Genomic DNA, 7086 nt, shown 5'->3' with positions numbered 1-7086 from the left:
TACTCTAACTACAATCACTGCAGGCACCTCTGATTTATTTTTAACAAAGCTGGTATGAAAAGATGGTGAAGAGTTCTGTACTTCACATATTTGACATCTCCAGGTGTAAACTGACCGAATTACAATATAAAGTGCTTTGAGATTTGGTGTATAAATAAAATATTGTAGTAAAATACAAAATCAGGTTCCTCGAGTCCTCTTCTGGACTATGCATGCATGCAGTCCCTTAACATTAATGCTCTGGATATTCAGTTTGCACTTGAAAGAGTCCATTCAGATCTCAGATGTTTGTAGCACAGTTTGTTCCTCCTAAGGTGTGAATACAAAGATTATATCACACATGAGACGGAGCAAAAGGGCAAATTAGATTTTCTCAGCATTGAGATGAAAGCTCCTCCACAGCCTGGTTTAGACAATGGAACCAATCAATCTTTATTACAGGACCAGTCCAGACTGTAAGCATGTTCATCCTATTGTTTGATTAAAAAAAGACAAAATGGAAATAACAGCGAGGCCTAAATTGAAAATTAAATTGTTTACTGGTGCAGCTCAAGTTATCGTCAGCATAGAGTTGCTTTAATTGGAGGTTTACTTAAGATTCCAGAGGTAGAACGTTTGGATGTCGGGACAAAGTGTTTCTGTGTCGACAAGAGCCGGAAACATGTTGGAAAGAGAGAGATTTGGGAGCTGTGGGGAGGAAAAGGAGGACACGGAGGGATGGACTGATCAGCTCTGCAGACTTTAGCCAGCGTGTCGTATTTGATGCTTTAGTCTGAGACTTCTACATCATCAGGGGACTTTTTTACCCTCAAAAAATGAAATTAATTGCATGACACATTTTTAATGCAAAAACATGGCTAATGTAGTAGATGTGATACAAATTAAAATTTGATACATTTTTATATATTTTCTCTAAATGTTCAACAAACACCATCATCAAAAGAAATAAAGATTTCTGGCAGTTACTTCAGGTTTTAACCCTTTAAGACCTACGATAGAACCAAGTCCACCAGAGCTTATATTATATGTTTACATGCTGTGGAGCCATTTTTGGGAGCATTTCAAGTTGCTATACATCAATACAACCATTACAGCCCAGATTTTAATAATATGTCTGCATTAAGTTCATAGTAATTACATAAATTGCAAAAAAGTGCAATAAACTACAAAAAAATTGAAAATCGTTTTTGTTTTTTTAACATATATTTCTAGTTAGAGAAATTTAAGAGGTTTATCCCTCAAAACTGTAAATACAAAAAAGTTGCACAAAATAGTTTCCCACCACAGGAAATTTATTTTGAGTGTCTTCATAGTTTTATTTTTGAAATACACCAATTTTTATACACTGCAGGAAAAACAAAAATAAATATTATAATGCAAATTTGCAAACAAGCAGCATATGCATCAAAATAAACTATTTCCTGCAGTGCAATATGAGTCCTAAGCATCCCAGAAACCACACAGAAAGTCATAAAGTCAAACATAACTTTTACAAACACCAGTATAGGCTCATTTAGGCCCCGATGGTAAAAAACTACATTTCCGCGAAAATGACGTCACTTCCGGTTTCGGGCAGGTCATGGCGGACATGCGATAGTTCACGCTGACGTCTATTCCAACGTAGGAAGTGTTATGAACAGCTGATCGGATCAGCAAAGCGTGTTTCTGGAATATTGTGTTTTTGTTGCTGCAAGTGCTTTTTATGCAGTTTTTGCAAAGCTATATGTGGAAGGAAACTGTGACCGAGGACAAGCTGATGACATAAGATGTAAGTACAACTCCTCCGGTTTCATATGCAAAAAAAAGTATTGCGCTAGCTCACGTGGTTGCAGAGCTACCGGGATTTAAAGATAGTTATGCAAAACAGAGCGTGCTGCTCTGACCGGCTTTAAAGGGTTAAAGGGTTAAAGGGTTAAAGGGTTAGGGATGGCACTGGTGTGGTGATTCTCACACACACTCAGACACACACAGCGATGGGTAACAACAGCACAGCAGACGTTTCCTCTGAGACGCTGTTTTGTTTCTATCAACAACAGACCCACAATACAGAAATGTCCATTAAGCTTTCCAACAGTATTACCATTGCTCTTCATTTCAGTTGAGTCCAGTAATGGTGTGACTTGGATTTCTACTTTGTTCACAGCTACGACGGCCGTCTACTGTCAGTGTGTTCACGCAGCAACAGCACAGCACGCTTTGGGGAAGGTTACTGTAAACTTACATGTGTTTTAGTGCTCATGCAACAGAGCGGCCAAAGAAATGTCTTCTTTTTATTACAAGGTTTAAAGGCAGCAGCAAAATAATCACTGACATAATTACAAATGAGTGCATTTTTAAGAAGGATGAGAACGTAGACTGACTTGGATCCACTGAGTTGGTACATTGTGTGAGAGCTGATGAATCACACATGTAATCAGATGGAGAGGAGAGCCAATCCCAGTTTAGTTCCCCTGAGAGAATGAATGCAGTCACTGAAAGTGTGTAAGACATCACAAAGACAGGAGACGCTTCTTTGTAGCTGACTGCACCGTGACAGCAACGTGAGCGTCCTTGGATAGATTCACTTTAAAGCAACGAGCGCAGACTGTCTTCCTTTTGTTAGCAATCGTCACAAAGAGCTACAAAATTTCCACTTAAACCAGTTTTACCAGCAAACAGACTGTAACCATCAGTCACAGTCAAAGTGTACGTCAGTGACTTTTTAGCCAAGATGAAACTTTAATGTCTGCTAGTTGTGACAACTCAAAGCTTTGTGAAGACTTTCAATAGTAACACACAGGCCAGGATGTGTGCTGCTGCCATAACCAACATTTCTGAGATTGTACATCAGAGTTTGGTGTTGGTGGAGAGGCTGCAACAGGACGAATTAATTCTGTATAGGCGTGCTTTTACATACTTAAGCTGAGTGACTGTAATTGATTGATCGGTTGGTTGATTGGTTGTAATCTGTGTGTCACATGGGCACACAGCAAATGTGTTGGAGCCAGACTTTTGGCTGGCTTGTAGGGCATCATAATAGGACTCAATGACATGCAGGCTGGTTTATACACACCTGTCATAAACATCAGAGTCCCTTCATTTGTTCCTCCAGCTGTAGCCTCTCACCCACTCGGGTGTGGACAGGCAGGGCAGCACTAAACTTCAATTCAATTCAGTTTTATTTATATAGCGCCAAATCACAACAAAAGTCGCCTCAAGGCGCTTCATAGATACAGAGAAAAACCCAACAATCATATGATCTCCTATGAGCAGCACTTTGGCGACAGTGGGAAGGAAAAACTCCCTTTTAACAGGAAGAAACCTCCAGCAGAACCAGGCTCAGGGAGGGGCGGGGCCATCTGCTGTGATTGGTTGGGGTGAGAGAAGGAAGACAGGATAAAAGACATGCTGTGGAAGAGAGACAGAGGTTAATAACAGATATGATTCAATACAGAGAGGTCTGTTAACACATAGTGAGTGAGAAAGGTGACTGGAAAGGAAAAACTCAATGCATCATGGGAATCCCCCGGCAGCCTACGTCTATTGCAGCATAACTAAGGGAGGATTCAGGGTCACCTGGTCCAGCCCTAACTATATGCTTTAGCAAAAAGGAAAGTTTGAAGCCTAATCTTGAAAGTAGAAAACCTTAAACCTCCTGTGGTCACCAATGAACTAACTGTAGGTGATTAAATTAGACCTGGTGAAGTTTAATGTAACTGTTCTACAACCCAGTAACACTGTTGGCTTTTTGAAATAAACCAGATGAACCAAAGCTTATCCCAGTTTAGGTTTTGGTGTAGTTTTGCCTCAGCTTGTTTTTCAGCCTGAGTAAGCAGCTTTTCGTCACACTTTTGTTTTCACTCCCGTGTCTGCTTTTGGGTCCACACCACAAACACACCGGCTGCTCAGCGTGACAATTAAACTATCCATCCATCCATTCATTCATTCGCTTCCGCTTATCCTTTTCAGGGTCGCGGGGGGCGCTGGAGCCTATCCCAGCTGTCATTGGGCGAGAGGCGGGGTACACCCTGGACAGGTCGCCAGTCTGTTGCAGGGCCAACACACAGGGACAGACAACCATTCACACTCACATTCACACCTATGGGCAATTTAGATTGTTCAATTAACCTATCCCCACAAGCTGCATGTCTTTGGACGGTGGGAGGAAGCCGGAGTACCCGGAGGGAACCCACGCAAACACGGGGAGAACATGCAAACTCCACACAGAAAGACCTGATGGTGGAATTGAACTCAGGACCTTCTTGCTGTGCGGCAACAGTGCTAACCACCGTGCGAACACTGCGAACACAAGGAGATAACACACAGCTGGGAGTGATTAAAGTGACGAGACTAGGGAGGCGAACTGAAAACACTCCCATAAGACGCAGACCTTCACAATAAAACAGGAACTTACACATGAAAGGACACAAACTAAGAAACGCAGACTTGATACAGGAACACACGGGCAGAACAGAGTAACACTAAACAGAAGCAACAATCACACTAATGGAAAACACAAAACGCTGGCTCAAAAGGACCCAGGACAAAAGCTGCACTCAGCCTTGAAACATGGGCTGCTGAGTCTTCTGGATGTGTGTTCATGGACTTGGATATGCTCATTGTTATTGAGGGCTGGAAGAAGGATGCAGGGATCAGCAGCAACAGGTCCAGTCGGTTATTTTAACCATCCCGTATGAGCCCAGTGGTGTCGTGGAAGAGCAACAGAAGAGCTGCTTTTCTGTTTCTTACACTACAAATAATAAAGTATCGCCACGGTGACCGGTGGAGCAGAACTATGTTTCTACCTCAGCACCAGGATCCTGAGCTCTGACGACGGGGTGTGACTGTGGCTTCTGGGGCGTGTCTGGAATGGGTGCCATCTCTTTGCGGTGCTCCACAAAGGCCTGACGATGGGAAGAGAGGGGACAAGTCAAAGATTCAAATCAGCCATTGGCTGACACGAGAGGACGAAAAGGAGAAAGGAGAGGCGGACGGGAGGTGGGTGAAGACAGAGGGTGCATGGGAATGGCTCATTCTCTCCTCCGCCGCCCAGCAGCTCTGGCATATCACCAATGTTATGGCGGTAATTGATTCTCTCTGTGCCATTAGTCTCTGAGACAAAGATGCGCCAATGAGAGGGGGTGCTGTCACTTAGAGGCTGGCGCGGCGCCCAGCCACGCGCTTTTACCGGCACACAAACAGATCTACGCAAAGATATTCATTTTACAGGCGCACACACACGCAGTCGTTCACACAGAGGCAAAAGACTGTTTGTATAATGTCAGCTGTCAGGGTCTGTTGGAGCAGGAGTGTTGCTCATTTGCAAATAAGCCAATCATGAATCATATATAGCACAAACATGGTTAATGCAGGAGTGAGCACACGAGCAATCAAAGGAAATACAAATGGCTGCTGATCATAATTGGCATCTTACTCGTGACTCTGTGTCTGCTTTTGAGGTTACTGTGGTGGCGGCAGAGCAACGCCTCACACACACTGGAATATAGAAAGTGAACTCCCCAGACAAAGAGCAGGCATGTCTTCATCTCATTAAAGTTAACGAGACGCTGTCCTCTGCCTGCAGACCAGCAGTAATCTGATACCGTTCTGTGGGCTTCGGGCCTCGGAGCTGTCACAGCCTGCACCGCAGCCCTCATCGCACTCATCGCCGCCATCACACTCATCGCCCAGCCTGCGACTGACATCACTGCTGCACCTTAATGCTGATCGCAGTCATAATACTAATTCTAAGCATTCACGTGTTACCTTATCATCTTTACTGTCGAGTGCCAAATATTGTACATCGTCACCATGGCAATCGTCTTTTGTCACTTCTCATCACCATAGTCACAGCAGCCTCACCTGCTTCACCGTGAGGCAGAGAGCGAGAACAAAAGCAGGTATAACCTGCTGCACACACATGCGAGCAAACACATGCACTGAATGCCAATTAACCAAATGAGGGATAAGCTGGTGAAGACAATCGCCTCTCAGTCAGTTAGAAGCTAATTACAGAACATATTAACGCTCATTCTCAGATCATTCAGATCTGCGTGCCCCCAGGTGCTGCGGGCTGGCGGATGAGCGTTCTTCGATATATGTAAAAGCAGGCCTGTAAATTGGTGGCAGCCTTCCATCGCTCGAGTCAAACCAGCCCTGGCTGACTTCTTTCCTCTACTACTTGGATGCTCATTTGGAGTCTGTAATTAATTGGAAGCTCTATTTTTTCCATCTATTTTTGTTTGGCTGTTGACCGACGTGTGGTCCTCTCACGCACTCATCTTCAGGTCGAAGTGGCTCCCTAATTAAGACTCCAGAGGACGGCTAATTGCTGTTGCGTGCCTCGCGGCAGAGCAAGGGAACCTTCTCCCGGCGCTGCCCAGAAAGAGTGCCCGAGCACCGAATTAAAGGAGTTTACGTAAGCTTGCGGTGAAACTATTAAACACCAACCAACTTTTCCTTGTGAGGAGCTGCCACTTCATTTAATGGGCCTCATTAAAAGTGCACATCACAGAGATCCAAACCACTCTGTGCAACTTCACAAGACAATGGGATAATGGTTCCTCCTCCGTGCTGTCAAAGCCTGATCCTAAATATTGAACAGTACTATTGCTCCTGCGGAAGGAACCAAAATGGGCTGCAGCGTTCTTAAAAGGAAGTATTCACATCATTTGTCTTTTTTGACAAGGAGCAGAGAGAAGGGATAGATGGTGCCGAGCAGCTCTGTTGTTTATTTGAAGCGTTTAAAAAAAACCTGAATGAGAATAGATCCAATACGAAGCTGAAACACTGGTTTTACTGCACTCTTCAAACTTTAGATGAGTTTCTTCTGATGCGATCAGATACATGTTGATACTGTTTACATGGATTAGATACAAATAACTGTAATTCACGACATTTTTGCATATATCAATGGCCCCATTTAAGGTGACATAAGGATTTATATAAAATGATGTGCTGTTATTTAGTGATCTCACTTCTCCTGGTTTGTTTTGGTTAGTCTTTTGTTACTTTGTTACTCTTACATGTTTCAGGTCATTAGCTACATTTTATTTTAATATCAGAGTAAATACAAAGTCCAGTTTGTAAATACTGGTTAATCTGTAA

The sequence above is a fragment of the Neolamprologus multifasciatus genome, chromosome 22, assembly GCF_963576455.1.
Source record: "Neolamprologus multifasciatus chromosome 22, fNeoMul1.2, whole genome shotgun sequence".
NCBI classification, from domain to species: domain Eukaryota; kingdom Metazoa; phylum Chordata; class Actinopteri; order Cichliformes; family Cichlidae; genus Neolamprologus; species Neolamprologus multifasciatus.
Note: the sequence above shows the minus strand (reverse complement) of the source record.